Source organism: Coenobita brevimanus, unplaced genomic scaffold (genome assembly GCF_032717465.1).
Source record: "Coenobita brevimanus isolate Jiangsu-jjx unplaced genomic scaffold, ASM3271746v2 jjx.HiC_scaffold_1115, whole genome shotgun sequence".
NCBI classification, from domain to species: domain Eukaryota; kingdom Metazoa; phylum Arthropoda; class Malacostraca; order Decapoda; family Coenobitidae; genus Coenobita; species Coenobita brevimanus.
In genome coordinates, this window is record NW_027641925.1 from 80,717 (window position 1) to 99,545 (window position 18,829).

Below are 18,829 nucleotides of genomic sequence, written 5' to 3' on the forward strand. Positions count from 1 at the left end.
GGCCATAACGGAACTCTGACTTTGACGCTTCTTAGAAAGAATCTCTGCCAGTCTCGAGAGAATATGCTCGCCTCTGGACCCGTCCCACCTGATGTTGTGAACACAAAGGCAGTGAATCCAACGTGGTGCAAAAGTTAGATCCTTTCTTGATAGTCTGTGTTTTATTTTTTCTTGTTAATTCCTTTTGTGTGCAGCCTCGAGACACAGTTCACGATGACATGCTGCCATAGGATCAATTATCCTAATGTTGAAGAAAGCCCTCTGCCCACGTGTCCGCAAACCTGCAGCACTGACATCCACTCTGGCATCATTTGATGTGTTTGCTGTTCTGTGGGTGAAGTGCTCGCCGTCTAGGGGCAGCACAGCTGGCTCTGTGGTGACATCATGGCATATTTCCTGCAGCATTTTGGCAGTGACGTCGCGTAAACACAGCCTGCCTTCTTGCACACCATTGCATGGTTTGCATCAAAGACAGTACCACAGGAACAGTGTTGAGGTAGGGTCTACTACTGCTACTGCTACTACTTGATTTTAGCTTGCACACACACACACACACACACACACACACACACACACACACACACACACACACACACACACACACACACACACACTCACACACAAACACACACATGCATGCATATATACATACATACACATACAAACACGTGTGTGGTGTGCGTGTGTGTATGTGTGTGCTTATTTGTATATATATGTATGTACCTGTATGTGTATGTGTAGTGTGTGTGTACGTGTGTGTGTATGTGCATGTGTGCGTGCTTGATTCGAAGCCAGAAATTCACAGTTGGAAGAGTTAAAAACAAAATGGCCATCGTGAGAGTCGAGTCACGGACTCTTACGGGCGAACATGAGACCAATGTAACGAGCTGGCTTGGTCAACAGATGGCATTGTGGTCGCCGGTGTGTCGTCTGTTTGTTTACATAAGTTGACAGGCGGGATGTGAGGGGGCGTGGCGGTACAAATAAACATGGCTCTAAACCCTGGACACCGCTGTGTTGTTTGTGGGAAAAACCCACTAACTGGAACTAACCTACGGTTTCGTTTCTTCCCAAAGGACAAAAAGGGGTGCGTAAAACAGATGTAACAAACTGTTATGCATAAACAGTTGTACTACAGTCATAAATGTTGGTGCAGATTAAGACGTCAACAGCTGAAACTGGGCCTCGGCACGTACGCCTAATATAGAAATCTGTAGAAATTACTATGTTTCATTACACGTATGATAAAGGATACGTTGGGTATTGATAAGGGACATGTGAACTTGCTGAGGTAATACCGCCACACTGGCAACGCAGGATATTATTTACCGGCCCTCACACAATCAATATTGATTGACAATATTCATATATGGTGCCGTATTATTGATCTTGTGAAAATGACAGTGAAGATATGCACCATCTAATATTAAAGGATATTACTCGTATACCGATAACGGGAAATTACTATTATATGCAGGTGTGGTGCGGTAAGGATCTGTCCGTTCTCCCCTTTGGGGCTAAGATGCGAATGATTGTGTTTGAATGGATGAGTAAATGGGGAGTGTGTCGTCCTGTCTCGGCTACCTCCTTTTCCCTGGGGGAAGCAGCCTAGGTATATATATATATATATATATATATATATATTTATATATATATTGAGACATTTGGCACTGTTGAATTTTTTCTTCTAAATCCCGTCTCTGTCTTTCAGCGTTTTTTCATATATCTGGTTCACCAGTACACAACTGTCAGCTGGTGAACTGGTAAACCAGCTTTATAAGCACCTGTACTGTAGCAAGGGGATTTAAGTAGTTAATATTCCCATTATATCTTGCGGATTTAATGGAATGAAAAGAATATAAAAAGGCACCTTAAACGAAGCTTGCCTTACTGTTCTGTTAATTGTTTGAAATATTGCTGCCACATTACCTTGCAAGAGTGATATAGCTTTTTTTTGTATGTGTCAGACTGGTAGTCCAACAGGCTGAGGAGCTGCAACCAGTTGTGGCTCGTTAGGGCTTTAATCCGGAGTATGTTTCGGGTTTACTGTTAACACTCTGGCACTCAGTGTCTAGGGATCACTCTCACCTTAAATACAGTGTCTGAAGTGTGTATTGGTAATCCAGCCATGGACCAATGCGCTTCTGATGGCACGATAAATGATAACTGATGAAGAAGTAGTTGGATTTAGCAAAGATTATGTGGTCCGTTCTTTAAGAGTGAGCAGTTTTCTTGCGTGCCACGCACCTTCATTTGTCATCGCTTCGGTACTAATGTCCACCGTCCACGCTGAATATAAGTTAGGGTTGTCTCATTCAAGACAGGTAATAAGAAATTAACTACGAATATATTTGTGACATGTCGATGAGTTTAATGAAGGTCTATAAAGTTTGATATAAAGAAATTAATATCAGACTTATTCCCTACCCCAGCTTGCTATCAACTCGCTTCCTTCATCAGTATCTGAGTGGATTTGGTAGCGATAGTGGCGAGAATGGAAAGTTTTCCTATTATTTGTCTTTGTAATTTTCCCCTTAAGATGTAAATATCATTGTCTGCTTTTCTCATACCATTCTCTCGTAGGATTCCCCCCTCCATCCCTCTCTCTCTCTCTCTCTCTCTCTCTCTCTCTCTCTCTCTCTCTCTCTCACACAGATCCTCCATCCCTCTTCTCTCCCCTCTTACCATTCCCTCGTGTTTACTTGTCTCTCAGCGTCTCATGGCCATTGAGTGAAAGTACAAGAGTCAATATTATTCCTACCAGCTGTTTCATCTCGTTTTGATTTTCCCTGCATCTTTTCTCTCCTTCCTGTAAGGCTTACTTTCTTCCTCCTCCTACTCTGTGTCTGTCAGTCTGTCTGTCTCTTCCTCTGTCTCTGTCTGTTTGTCTGTCTATCTATCTGTCTATCTATCTATCTATTTATCTATCTGTTTTACGGGCTTTATTCCTCAACACAATACTGGGAAAAGTTCTGAGTTTTGGTGAGGATGACTTGTTGGATGGAACTGATATTTTAAATGAAGTGGTCTCGGTGTGGAAGTGGTCTTGGTGTAGAAATGGTCTTTGCAATGAAGTGGTCTTGGTGTTGAAGTGGTCTTGGTGTTGAAGTGGTCTTGGTGTTCAAGTGGTCTTGGCATTGAAGTGGTCTTGGCATAGAAGTGGTCTTGGCGTAGAAGTGGTTTTGGGATAGAAATGGTCTTGATGTTGAAGTGGTCTTGGTGTTGAAGTGGTCTTGGCAAGTGGTTTTGGCATAGAAATGGTCTGGGCATAGAAGTGGTCTCGGCATAGAAGTGATTTTGGCATAGAAGTGGTTTTGGTGTTGATGTGGTCTTGGCATAGAAATGGTTTTGGCGTAGAAATGGTCTTGGCGCTGAAGTGGTCTTGGAGTTGAAAAGCGAGCGAGCGAGCGAGCGAGCAAGAGAGAGAGAGAGAGAATTTTTCTTTTAACGAACTTGGACTAAAAAGTTATAATCTAGCTTACATAATTTTCAGCTTCAGATAATCCTTTTCGGGCTCCTGTCTGCTCTGCCGGTAAGCACATCGCTTGCATGGCTGATTAATAATGTCGTCAGACGGGGTAGACACTGGTAACGCGAGTCGTCTCCACAACAAATGAGATTCGGTCAGTTAAGAAATAAGAGAGAAAATATGTGGATCATCCTGTATATACATCCACAGACCCAGGTAGACAGTGAAATGGTAAGCACAGGATACAGGAAAGAATATATGTTTTGATTTAATCACACTGTAGCATCATTGATAGATACGGGAATCGGCGTGGACTGATGGCTGTTAAAAGGTTGCTCCAGCTCAGCAAAAGTGCGACGTAAACAAATACACTGCCACCACATCGGTCTCCAACAATCCCCCTGTAGCGCTAGAAAGCGACGGCGTTTTTTCTTTCCCGTCACTTCTACTGCATTATCACATCCCTCTGTTACTCCAGCATCAGCATCACTACTACTACTCCTACTATTAACAGGGTGTGGTGCGATTGAGTCAGGAGGAGGACGTTGACCAAACGGGACATGCAGACAGCCTCGCAGCTCCTCAGTAATATCGGTGGGATGGCCAGCTGTACCGTTGGATTCTCACTTCTCTATTTTTCTCAAGAATATTCTGCATTCTCGGTTTTTAAAATCTTCATCTCTTTGACTCCTTACCGCTTAGACCTGTTTAAAATCCTCATCTCTTTGACCCCTTACTGCTTAGACCTGCTTAGAATCTTCATCCTTTTGACTCCTTACTGCTTAGATCTGCTTAGAATCCTTCCTGGTTAGAATTCTTACTTTTTGACTGCTGAGAATGTTCACTACTTGGGATCCTTGCTGTAATGGATTATTCTTTTTGTCTTAGAATCTACACTGCTTAGATTTTAGACTCGTTATGGTACTGCTTAGATCCTTACTTGTTCCCTGCTTTGAATGTTCCCTACTTAGGATTGTTTGCTGTCTTAGAATCCAAATCCCTGAGAATCGTCACTGCTTAGAATGCTTAGATTAATCACTGCTTAGAATCCTTATATTGCTTAGTTTCTTGGGAGTTTAGTTGCTCAAATTTCTACTATTTAGAATCATTAGAATATTTAATGCTTAACTTAGGATCAGTTCTTAGAGACTGCTGCTACTACTACTACTGCAACTACTAGTACTACTACTGCTACTGCTATTATTACTACTACTACTATTACCACCGATATTATTATTATTATTATTATTATTATTATTATTATTTAATGACATCTGTTTTTAGCCTACTCCTGCTACCACCAGTTGATTTTATTTAACTTATGAAGGACTTCTGGTAGGAAATTGAGTTACTGAAGGCTATATCAAATCCCTTCAGTTTGATAGCTCTCTTGTCTAGAATAAAAAAAACAAAAACAACCGTCTAATAAAATCGTCTGAGGATAGCAAGACTAATCGTATGTTAAAAAAAACATTTCAGTGAAGGGATTGAATCTAGGTTGCTTTAGAACTGAATCAGATGATCAGGAGGCAGTAAAAAGTAAATAAAGAAATAAATAGATAAATAGACCAAAATAAACTACGGTACTAAAGTCGTTAGAAAATGATACAGGATGAACAATTGATATTTATTTTCCTGTACATTATAACGGTGTTCTGCACAAATGTACACTGAGATTGTATCATATTGTGTGGTGCTGGTACTCTGATGGCCAAAGTTAGATGTTTTGTTACTTCTATTTCCAGACTATTTTATTAAGAGAAACCATACATAGCCAAAAGGATGAAATCAGTATCTATACCTACATATACAACTATTATGTTTGATGCAGTAGTAAGTTATCGTGCCATATTCCCTTTTTACTTCATAGCTGCCCATCCCATCTCTGGTACATATTCTTGAGCGGCTTAGTTTGCTTTTTATACCTAAGATTCGTTTCTCTGTTATTTATATAGTCGTTATATCAACATATTTTACATTAATAGCATACAAGACGATATTAAGTTGTAATATGCAAACAGGTAGCCGAGGAAGAGATGCTACTAAATCTCAGATGCAACCAGACGGTGCTAAGGTGTATATGTGTGAAATAATTGCTCGGAAAGAAGGGTTGTGGAATCTCCAAAACAACTTAGAATACAACCTTTAGCTCACGTCTGTATGTGGTTGCTGGTAAGTTATGGCTCTACGGACATACAGTGATACCCGTCTTTATCTGAATCCAGGCGAGGTAGTGGGTGACCTTAGCATATACCCCGGGAGTGTCCACACCGGCGCAACCGTAGCCCCAGGACACAACCCCCACGAGATAATACCTCCCGTCTTCTCCCTTCCAAGCCAGAGGACCTCCAGAATCTCCTTGGCAGGCATCGTGGTTGTGCTTGTAGGTGCAGATCATGTTTGAGGTCACGACGTTCCCTAGGTAGCCTTGGCAGTCTGCAGTGAACATCAGGGGAAGCTCCACCTCCTGTAGCACCTCGCTGAATGATCCTCCAGAGGACGTCGCACCCCAGCCAGTTACGATCCCGTTCTGTCCCTCGAGTTTCTGCGGTGTGACGGAACAGGGCAGGCAGATTGGTTTCACGCCGTTACTGTAGGTCACTGCCTCACTCAGTTCCAGGAGAGCTATGTCGTTGTTCACCGTCTGCCTGTCGTAGGCCTCGTGTATGATGACTTTGGAGACCTGCGCTGTAATGGTGTACCGTGTCGGTCTGGTCGGGTCTCTCCAATGGTCTCCAAGTGTGACGTAGATCTGATCCATGGGGTAGTGTGCAGCGCAGTGGGCAGCCGTCACTACCCAGCGATCGGCAATCAGCACTCCGCCGCAAAATAGCGCGTTGATCACCTTGTTGCGAACGGCTGCCTGCCACGGCCACTCGTTCTGCCCAGCATCCTGGCCGTTTACAATCCTGGATGGATTTTTCAGGCCGCACTGCCCTGTCTGTGGCGAAGACGTAGGAGGTCGGGGACGAGTGGTGCCTGATCTGAGGAATTACAGAAGACTTAGTTAATACCTGGAGAGTTGTAGGTAGCAGACAGGCCAACTACAACGTGTTTATTCTAACCTGACGAACGTCCCTAGCCCCTTGCAGCGCAGCTGATGGCCGCGTGTAGTCAGTTGATTTAACCAGCAACCAGGAAGACTCATTCCTACCTCATAACTCAGAATTTCATGCAACCACAAATTAGCATGCAATTTGTGGGAGTGCCCCAGTTCTGTTCGATGAAGACAAACCGACTAGTGGTTGTCTATGTGAAAAATACGCACTGACTGAAAAACACACACACACACACACACACACACACTCAATGCACTGATGTATTTTTTAGATGGGGATGAATCTTAAGGAACTACCCCGTCCCTCTGTCACGCACTAGCATGCTTCAGACATGATGTGCTTCACCCCTGTAGACCTCAGCAACTTTAGCCAAGTACACCACACCACACCACACCAAACCACACCACACCACACCACACCACACCACACCACACTACACCATACATCATACCACACCACACCACACCACCCAACACACCACAACACAGCAAACAACGCCACACCACACACCATACCATTCCACACCACACACCATACCACTCTCACAACATACCACACCACACAATATCACCCTCCCACCACACATTACACCAGGCATGGGTCCAAGTACATGTGCCAGTACTTGTGAACAAGTACAAGTACTGAAGAAAAGTACAAGTACAGAAGATTTGCCTAGTACTTAAGTCCAAGTGCTTGACAGTGTACTTAAGTAAAAGTACATTTCAACAAATTATCTATTATTTTTTATAGACATGTTTATTTCAATTTCAGTAACAAATATCTAGTGAAGAAGCATATTATGGTAATATAATACAGTGATCTTACTAAAATGAATAGAGTTAAGCCCCCCCCAAAAGTACCTATCTGTGTAGTTCTCAGATTTTAGACAGTGAACCTCGGCCCACAGCGCCTAAGGGAGGTGAAGATCTACCTACAGGGCGGCAAGAGATGCCCATAGGGCTTTGTGAGTGAAGGTGATCAGAAGTGGGCCAACTCGCAGGTAAAGGTAATGATACAAATTCTAGTCAATTTTCTAGTTTAACTGATAATACAAATTTTAATAATACAAAATAGATTTGCGCTATAAACGAGAAGTGTGATACTTGCAGTTTAGAAAAATATGCAAGCAAATTATAATTTCCTTAGTTTGAATTTAATGATTTGCCTAGTAAGCAATAATGTCGGAAAATTAAACATTAACAAATACTGTACTAAGCTCAACCTGTGAGAGGTCCAGGTGGATGGTGCATTTAATGCCCACATTGTGAAACGTTTGTGGTTGCTCTAAAACTGTCAATTACAGAAGTTAAAGTTTGCAACTTGTTACAGGGCAGGTTATCACACATTTATTTGCCTTGTTTGAACACCAAAAATCCACATTTGACCAAACTCTTTATGTCTTAAAACAGTTTGCTGAGCCGTGTTCTGACAAATTTGTATTTATAGGCCAAAGTGCAGTTAGCCACGCCAGTGGCCATATGACAAAACCTCAACACAAAATGGTGGTCAGGTCATCGTTGGTGTTCAATATGAAAGTCAATCTTGGAATATGTACAGTACAATATCCAGTTAATTTCAATGCTTATAGATAGTAACACATGAAAATTTCTCAACTTTTTACTAAAAAACCCTCCCCGCCCCCATGGGTAGTGGCATTCAGCTGGATACACCAGGCACGTAAGAGTTAACTGGTCATCCAAATTTGCTTTTCAAAGTACTGATACCATTACCAATACTGTACTAGCTACCTGTAGGACTTATCACTGGATTTCACAAACATCATAGACTCAAAATTCTTGTCTTCAAGCTGATATCTGTGCGGGAGGAAGATTTTTCCAGCGATGCTGAAGATCCTTTCCACAGGTGCAGAAGAAGCAGAGACAGATAGGTATTTTTGTGCCATCTTTGCTAGACTTGGAAATGTCTCCATGTGCTCCTTTCAGTATACTAGTAGGCTACATCCCTTTCATCAGAAATGCATGGCTGACTCAGGTATCTTTGAATTTCAGTATTAATGGACTCCTGCACCTCTGTTACAGCTGTTGATTGTTGAGCTGGGGTGGCCATAAAACTTAACAGTTCTTCCTCTTTGGTTCAGAATTCCCTGAACTGGGCCCTGGATTATCTTCTGGAAGTTCTGTGCCGGGATTCATACTTGCAGGAACTGTAGCTTCTTTGGCCATAAACTGTGCTGTAGTTATGACAGAGGACTTCAGGTTCGCCTTTTCCTCCTCTTCAGAACATCAATCCATTTTAAACCTTGGTTCAAATATGGTTGCCAGTTAATATATTTTTCGATCTTCATTCAGCTGTAGGTGTTTCTGTACTGACTTCCTCAGTTCAAATACCAGAGCACTATTATACTTTGACTGCATCTGCTCTAGGTGAAACTTGAGCCCCCGTACACAAGGAATAACTAGACTTGAGGAAACAGAGTTCTGTCGTTGGGCACAGTCAGTGACCTCCTCAAATGGTTCAAAAATTTCTAGCACATCTTGAAGAATATTTTGATCATATGCTCCAAGGGTTGGGGCACCATCCAAACTACTTAGCTTTTCTTCTGGCCCTCGCAAAACAGATCTGATCATCTTCACCTGTGAATTCCAGCGAGTGGCACAACCTGATCTATTTTTTTCTCCTTCCAGAACATCTGTGGCTATTGTTGACCTATGCACAAAAGATACCAATTTTGATGCTTTGCTGAGTGTAATATTTAAGTGTCCTGCATCTTTTAGGCTATCTTTTACCACCAACTGCAATGTATGAGCCAAGCAGGAGTTATGCTCAGTTGCTAATTCTTCAAACAGTTCAGCAGAATCAGCACCATCAAAATCATCAAGATCATCATCTTCCAAGTCAGTGTCATCATTTGTGTCAGTAGTGGTATCGGGGAATCCTGGCGTGTTGGCATCTGATAGCGAGGGTCAGCTGCAATAAGTAAACCACTAAAGTAAGGGCTGTCTACAACAGAAAAAGGCACAAGATCACATGCCACAAAGAGCACTAGTGCATCATCCAGTTATTTTTGACGAGCATCGTGTGTCGCACATTTCTTTGGGTCTGACACTGTAACAAAGCATTCCGTGGTTGACTGGCTAGTCCCAGTAGTGTTGACACGAGTGCTGACTTTCCTCTCATATAAAGCACTGTGTTTCCGCTGAAACAAAGGGAAAAATAACTATTAAGATGCACATATATTAAGTATATATATATATATATATATATATATATATATATATATATATATATATATATATATATATATCTGACAACTTTATTGTCATTAACCTAATCTGACAACCTAACCTAACCTTGGGGCTGTCGCCCCACCCCTCGCCGGTCTTAAAAATGATGTAGATAATATCAAATTTATAAAAAATACAGCTGGGGAGTGAAAAACAGGTTGAACCTCGTGCATGTAAGAAAGTAGAGGCAGTGAAAGGGTAAACTCGTCTGCGAAAGTCATTGGAAGTCCTACAATATTATTTTAGAATTTAATATTGTTAAAAACTCCCTAAAACTTTGAAAAACACCTAGAAAATAAAATAAAAGCCGGCTGCAGGCGGGCTTACTTTTTGTCTGCCCCATGTGCATAGAAGGAAGCTGGATTACTCATTGGGTATTATACAAATTCTTCTTTTAGTTGGCGGGGGTGTTGGTGCTACTATTACTAATACTACTTGTTAACCTTAGCAAGCTGTGCTTACTTTCATATGTTTGTAAAGGTTGGATGTAACATTTTTGGAGCTTGATATATCAATATCACACTGCTTGCAGACTGTCTTGAATGTTCCAGTAGTATATCCTGGTAATTTCAAGTGGCTCCATATGCCTGAATCCTTAGGTGATGCCATGATGCCACTCGTAGTGCTATAAATGGTGGCTACTGAAAGACTAAACTACAGTAGTGACCAGGTTGCAGACAGGAAGAAAGTCTACATGTTGTTGCCTGTTCAGTCTTGAAGTGTGTGCACCAGAGTTGCCAGATAGTACTACTACCCTACAGTAGTAGCTACAATGGAAATAATAGAATTACCACTAGTATTTAATAATTGACAGACATACTGTTTAGTAAAGCAAACAGTACAACTAAAACAAACTTATTATAATTTGCTTAATGTCATAGTTCAAACAGTTATTGTTATTAAATTACAGTGTACTTATGCAATGTACCTTATATGATTATTACTGTACTGTACTGGAAAAGTACTTAAAAGTACTTGATTTTTCAAGTACATTTGGCCCAAGTACAAGTACACTGATTTTTAAAATCTCAAGTACAAATACTCAAAATTTTGTACTTAAGTGGAAATACAAGTACAAGTACTCAAAAGTTTGTAAAGTCCAAGTACAAGCACAAGTACTTGTACGTGGAACCAAGCCTGCATCACACCTCACAACACACCATACTACCCTGTCACACACCACACAAAATCACCTCCGCACACCACATCACACCTCACCACACACCACACCACCCTCTCATGCCACACAAAATCACCTTCGCACACCACACCACAGCTCACAACACGCCATACCACCCTGTCACACATCACACAAAATCACCAATATGTAGGCATTATATAGGCACTAGTATATATCTCATATCACAATGTGCAGGATGTAGTGTCTGCAGGAGACATACACAGCTTCTCAGTAGGAATGTCAATCCACATAATGTATATCCACAATCTGGTTGTCCCGGACTAATCAGGAATGCCAAACAGCTCTGATCATGTGCCGGAAACATGACCCACACACACACACACACACACACACACACACACACACACACACACACACACACACACACACACACACACACAAACACAAACACACACAGACACGCGCGCGCGCACATTCGTGCGCACACGTATGCCCACACACTTTAGCTGGAAGCCAGAGGGGGATATAAGTCCCAAATCACGTGTAGGAAGATTAGAGAACCTGAGAGACAGCCTGAGAGAAGAGGTTAGAGAGGGCCCAAAAATACGATCAAGGGCGGAAGACAGAGATGGGGTTAGCTAGGAGGTTTTGCCATCACGCTACGTTACGTTGTCAATCACGCGTCGATATAACTGTGTACAATTAACTCCGTAACCCAAGAGTGCTCTGTAACTCACCTCGCTTGTGATACACAAAGGGAGAAGGTGAGAAAGAGAGGCGTACCTTTTCACTCTAGTCGACGGCACATCATTTTACTAAGCAACGGCAAGTTCGAGCCATACGACGCCTCACGACCTTATAATGGTGGTACTTGGACAATTTACAACCAACCTCCCTATCTCTCTACGTCTGTCTACGGCGACTTCCATCGATACTGGCAGCAGCGGTGAGCAATGGTAAACTACGATAAACTACTCTCATCGATATTCCCACACCACACCACACCACGCCTCACAACACACCACACCACCATCTCATATACCACACAAAATCGCCCTCCCACTACACACCACACCTTACAACACACCACACCGCCCTCTCACACACCACACCAAATCACCTTCCCACACCACACCTGGCACCATACCATGGGGCAGGTCATTAACAGAAGGGCCCTGATACTTAGTTACATGTCTATCCTACCCTTGTTACCATTAAAGGATTGTTTTCAGCTTTGGAAGGATATTTAGCAGTGAATGGGTTGATGAAGGCTGTATCTATTTTCTGGAGAGAGACGCCTTCATGTGGTGATACCGAAGGGGAGGAGGGAGATGTTGCTCGGGTATACTGGTCCCCCTCAGTTCCCTCTCTAACCTCCGAGAGGAGGATGGTGGACTAAGGTCATACCGATGCCACCACGTGAAGGTGTCTCTCTCCAGCGCCAGAATACAGGGTGGAGAGGAAGGTGAGTGAGAGACTAACAAGGAGAGTGTATGTGAGCTAGGTGGAGGGGACGAGAGAGGTGGGGAGACCGAGGATGAGATGGGGGGAATGAAGTGGAGAAGTATATGAGAGAGAGGGGGTGGGGTTATGAGTTAGGCGGAGGGCAGGAAACAGGGCGACATGGAGGCGATTTGTTTGTGGCCATCCCTTACGGTATTAAGGCGTATGGCTATAGACAGACAATATATAACTCTCCTCATTTACTCCCTCTGGCCATCTCTCGTGCGTTACGGGCACGGCTCAGTCAGTGTCATTGTCAATGCCTGCTCTGCATAATGTATTCACTTCCTACTCTCATTGTCACACTTGGCCAAGACTAGCAGACTGAGCCAAAGGAGTTTCTAGTAGAGCGCTATTTACGGACCATCGTGTACTGTATACAAAATTAAGGGCTGGATTCTGAGCAGCACTGGAGGCTTCGTAGCACCCTTTTCTCTACGATTTATTTTGCATATTACACCTTATCATCATCGCGTATGGTATTCATGTCGTTTAATATCGACATAATTTGCACCAACAATACACAAGAGGATCTATCTATCTATATACCTAGGCTGCTTCCCTCAAGGATAGGCAGGTAGCCCAGACAGGACCACACACTCATATATATATATATTTTTTTTTTATGTGTCCGACCCTGTACATAGGCTTCACAGCCTGCTCCCAAGGCCCAGTAGTCCTCCTGCTTACCATACACCTCTACATGTCACCATTTCGGCGCTAACACCTACCGTCCATATTGAATACATGCTAGGGCTGTCTCATACAGGACTGGTGTATTGGTATTAGCGGGGGTAGTTACTCATCTAAACACTCACATTAACTCGTATCATAGCCCCAAGGGAAGAAGGGACAGATCCTCACCGCACCACACCGCACGAGAGTCAATTGCGCAGTTTAAGCAGCGACATCCTCAGCAGGGCCCGACAGAGGAGCTGGTTTACCCCTGCCACATCATAGTGGACCCATCCCCTTACCCGCACCTGACCTGACCAGATGCGGGAGAATATCCCCTCAAGGGATATTGATGTATAAGATGCAGATAAAATCGCTTAGGTAGAGATGTTACGAAGCCTGCTATGCTGTGTACAATAGGGTTCAATGATTTATGCATTTCACGGTATCTTGTGTGTTGCAGGGGCAGCTGAGTATGTTGGTGTGGGCGTGTGTCACAGTGAAATTAGAAAATGGAGAGATAATCCACACTAAACGTTGATAACGTTGAATAAGCCGTGCCCACAAAGTGCAATAAATCTCTCGGTGCAGTGGAAGAGGAGGGTTATGCAATGCACCATCTTGTATGAAAAAAAGTCATATATACAACTGAGGCAAAGGACATATACAAGTACAGTACCTCGCCATGGCCGTCAGAATACAGGAGAATCCATTGTTTCTGTAGGGGAATATTTTGACGCTAGTGATGAAGGTGGCCACGAAACGGTTTGAATTCAGGGTGACATCAATGTATCCGCCCCCACAGTAGGAGATCCCGTCGCTGAGATTGTCCAAGCCATTCTGGGATATGGTCAAACGGTCCATCTGGCACAGGGGACTGCTGTAAACGTTGAAAATTGGGCAGTAGACGCGTATAACTGTGTTTATGGGTGCCTGAGCTACCCAGCGGCAGTATAGTGGGCTGGGATAGGCGTAGGGATAGTTAGGGGAGGTTAAGGGAACGGACTGGCCCGCTTGTAAGGTCACAGAGCTTGTCCCGCACGAGAAAGAGCGTGGCTGAATCTTAGCCTCCTCCTCTGGTAAGATTTTGGCTTCTTCCCCAGGTAAGATCTTAGCAGCCTCATCCCTTGGTAAGAGCTTGGCTTCTTCCCCTGGTAAGATCTTGGCATCCGCTGATAAAATCTTGGCATCCGCTGGTAAGATATTAACCTCTACCACAACCCCCGCCATCACCGCCAAAACACATTGATATAGCCTTAACGTCGTCAACACGAGTCGGAGGTGCGTTTAGAACTGGCGCAAAATATGTCATGACACTCCGTATATTAGTGTCAGCTCGCCCTACACCGGTACTCATAATTTACAAGTTTCTCTCAGTCATTCGTGCACATTTCACTGGAGTTCGATTTCACTAAAGTTCAATGCGTTTCAGATTGGCGCAAAATCGGTCATGACAGTTCTTATATTAGGGTCTATTCTCCCCAGAACGGTACAGTTTTCCTCCCTGACATTTTCACATACTTCACTAACGTTCAGTGTGTTCGGACAGTGCCACACCTGGGTCATAACCTACTTTATATCATTGCCTATTCGTCCCACTCCGGTGTCAGTAATATAGTACTCGTATTTCCTGTCCCGTTATTCGCACACATTTCACTAATTACACCACAGAGGTTTTAATAGATTTTCAGCTTTTGGTGTGTGAATGTGTGTTGGTTCGGTGTACAAAGATTCTAATGAAGGTATTGATGGTGCCAGACTGAGTGCAGGTAAGGCTCAACACCTGTGCGCACGTACAATACATACACCTTTAACCCCCCCCCTCTCTCTCTGTCTCTCCCCTATAAACTGCAGCACCTGATGGGACTGGGCAATTTCTGGAACTTAATTACTAGTTTCTGGTTGTAGGAAATTCGATGAGGCTTGGTTATGAGGCACGAATGAGTCTCCTTGGTTACTATGCATCATGTTCGGCCAAACTTTATTCTTTCATGCAAGGAAGCAGGAATCAAAGCCCAGAAGCCTGCAAGATTGTTTCCTCCAAGAAGATGATATAAACAAGATAACAGAGAGCCAAATTCAAGATCCCTTCATTTCGAGATGCCTGGACACACTGCGTTCGGAAGACTGGAGATCATAGGCAGAAGGAAATACAGACAGAAGACAGTTCCAGAGCTGACCTGTTGCATATATGAAGGACCGGTAGTAATGGTTAACCCTTGCATTAGAGGGTTGGACATGCATGAATGGAGACGTGTTGAGAGAGAGAGAGAGAGAGAGAGAGAGAGAGAGAGAGAGAGAGAGAAGGCAATAAACGGATTCTTTTTCTCTCGCTGCAAAAAAAGTTAACACAAATATTACAGATTTTAGAAACACACACACACACACACACACACACACACACACACACACACACACACACACACACACACACACACACACACACACACGCCAAAACTCCCGCCCTCTCTCTCTCTCACAGAGAAGCTTATCTTACAGTTCGGCTGTGTGTGTGTGTGTCTGTGTATATTATATATATATATATATATATATATATATATATATATATATATATATATATATATATATATATATATTATATTTATATATATATCATCATCATCATCATCATCATCCATGTGTGTGTGTGTGTGTGTGTGTGTGTGTGTGTGTGTAATTACGTAGGTGAAGCTTACAATTTATGAGTTAGATGTGTGTGTGTGTGTGTGTGTGTGTGTGTGTGTGTGTGTAATTACGTAGGTGAAGCTTACAATTTATGAGTTAGATGTGTGTGTGTGTGTGTGTGTGTGTGTGTGTGTGTGTGTGTGTGTGTGTGTGTGTGTGTGTGTGTGTGTGTGTGTGTGTGTGTGTGTGTGTGTGTATTATAAATGGCTCTAAAATTTCGAATGATCAAGAAAGTCAGAGAGAGTGAAGAAGGAGAAGGGAGGGGAGGGGGAGGAAGGAGTTGAAGGGGAGTGAGGAGGAGAAAGGGGGTGGAGGGGAGGGAGGAGGTAAAAGGGCAAGGTAGGAGTGTATAGAGAGAGAAGGGAGGGGTGACGGGGACGGAGGAGGGGATGGAGAGTGAAAGACGGGGTAAGAGGGGAAGGAGAGAGGGGGGGATGGAGGGGGATGGTGGAAATGTGCCTTCCAGGGAGGAGGATGGAGCAGAGGGGATAAGAATGGAAAGGCGGAAAGACAAGGAGGAAAAGGAGGAAAAGAGAAAGAGAGGGGTTGAGGACAGGAGGGGGAGGAGGAAGAAGAGGTGTGAAGGGAGGGGGCGGTGGAGACAGGGAAGTTGGTGGCGGGGAGGGAACTAGTGGGGGAGGGAGGGAGGGGAAGGGAACCAGTGGAAGCAAGGAATTTGGGGCAGGTGGAATCTGTCTGCTTTTGGTCAGTTTGGCTTGAACGGTGATTGGTTAGGGAGCTCGGCGATTTGGGTAAGAGTTTGTCGTTTTCCATCCCATTAACTGCTTATATGATACTAATTTTTGATGATATTTTAAACACGCTGAGTATTTCGGTAGCTTACTCAGATAATTGAAGTGGTAATAGTAGAAAATAGGATAACAGCTGTATGTGTGTGTGTGTGTGTGTGTGTGTGTGTGTGTGTGTGTGTGTGTATGCATGTGTGTGTGTATGCATGTGTGCGTGCGTGCGTGCGTGCGTGTGTGTGTGTGTGTGTGTGTGTGTGTGTGTGTGTGTGTGTGTGTGTGTGTGTGCGCGTGCGTGTGTGTGTGTGTGTGTGTGTGTGTGTGTGTGTGTGTGTGTGTGTGTGTGTGCGTGCGTGTGCGTGTGCGTGCGTGCGTGAGTGCGCGCCAGTCCTCCTCCTCCTCGTCCTCCTCTCAAATTCATCTCTCGTTTCTGTTACTTTTGTTCTATATTTCTTATCGTCTTTCTTTTTCCATCTTATATATAAGGAAAAAGTCAAAACAGTTTTGTAGAATGTATAACTTGTTATTTTCAGAGAGGGAACTTTCGTTACTTCACAAACCTTTCAGGCCTATGACGTTCCTTGGTACTTTTTTCCAACATCCTTCACTACAAAACATATTTCCCAGTTAAATGGAAAAGATATCATTGCAGTTAAGGGGTTAAGTAAAAGTTTTGTTCCTTCGATTAGCTAGAGCGCCTGACATTTTTACCTGACGCTGGCTCGGCACGACTGCCTCAGAACTCCTACTCGGGCCGACGGGTGAGTGGGTGGGGCCAAGGGGACGGGGCACAAGAGAATCAGGCTAACGTTAACGGTATAGCACAACCACAACCATCATTTTGGAGAAAGTATTTAACTGGATACTGATTTGGTATGTCAAAATCTGTTCAATTTATTATTATTATTATTATTATTATTATTATTATTATTATTATTAGCTTGCTACCTCCACACGGTTTCTCTGGAGAAGTTAGTTATATTAACTTCCACAACTCGGTTTTCAATATTGTATGACGAGTTTTTCACCTGACAAAGATCCCTGGCCCCATTTCAGTTAATGGCCGTGTAGTTAGACTGGAAAAGTAACTCTGACTAATAACCAGGGAGACACATTCCTTGCTTAAGGCCCATCAGGTTCCATGCAACAACTTCAAGATCCCCAGCCTCTTTTCAGTTAGTTTATGGTCATGCATAGTCAGACTGGGAGGGTAATTTTAACAAGTAACCAAGGAGACATTCCTTAGCTAAGGCTCATCAAATTCCACACAATAACTGCATCAAGATCCCTAGCCCCGTTTCAGTTAGTTGATGGCCAAGTATAGTTGGACTGAGAGGGCAATTTTAATTAGTAACCAAGGACACTCATTCACAATAACTTGGTCCATATTTTTAATGTGTCAATTTTTTCACATTACTCATTGCCAGAAAGACAGTGCTATGACTTTACATTCATTCCATAGCACTTCATGACAAGCCTCTTATAATATTACAACTTAGTATTCAAGATGGAGAGATGGAAATTTCAGGCCATGTTAGAGGAAAAGCAGTATAGTAACCAAGGAGACTCATTCCTAACTCTTAACTACGGCTTTTCAAATGCAACGATATCTTCATATTGAGTTGTGGATTATAGGAGCAGGTATATGTAGCTGATGTGGTACTGGAATCATCATCGAGACCTTTCTCACGCCAAGGTAGGGTAATGTAGGGTCCTGCGAGCCAGAAAATACTTGATAGAATGAGATATTGACCAGAATTTGCCCAGCTGAATGACCCACACTCCTATTCACTCACCATTCAAGCCCTTGGAATCCTGGAATCATGGGGTTAAGATGTTATGTCAGAGCAATTGGCCATTATTTAGCAATCTAAATGGTACTACACCAGTTTTACCCTAACGTAACCAAAAATTGCTCTCGATCTTTATTGCTGAACTTTAACAAAATAGGAACACTAGAACATGATGCTAATCATGAAGAAATGCTATGGATAGGATGTAGAGCTATGGTACTGACTTTCTGCCATTGAACAACATGAAATAAACTGCAAAAGGACAAATTTAGGCCTACCTCTTAAACCAAGCCGCCGTACTTTTATCTTGAACTTGACCTAAAATGTCCTGTCTTTGAACTCGATTTTTAAGACTATTCTTTTCACTCTAATTTAATCTAAAAATAACTCCTCATCTTGAAAACTAAGCTGTGACAAAACCCTATCAAAATAAGGTGCTTTGCCCTCTTTGGTTTAAAATGTCTCGGTATCTTGAATTTTGAGTTGTAACAGTAGATGAGAGAGGGGGGTGTG

At 43.1% G+C, this 18,829-nt stretch overlaps 1 pseudogene; it reads right to left on the reverse strand.

The window, feature by feature from the left end:
• Positions 1–5,607: 5,607 nt before the first annotated feature.
• Positions 5,608–14,322, reverse strand: LOC145389515 (chymotrypsinogen A pseudogene; annotated as a pseudogene).
• Positions 14,323–18,829: the final 4,507 nt, after the last annotated feature.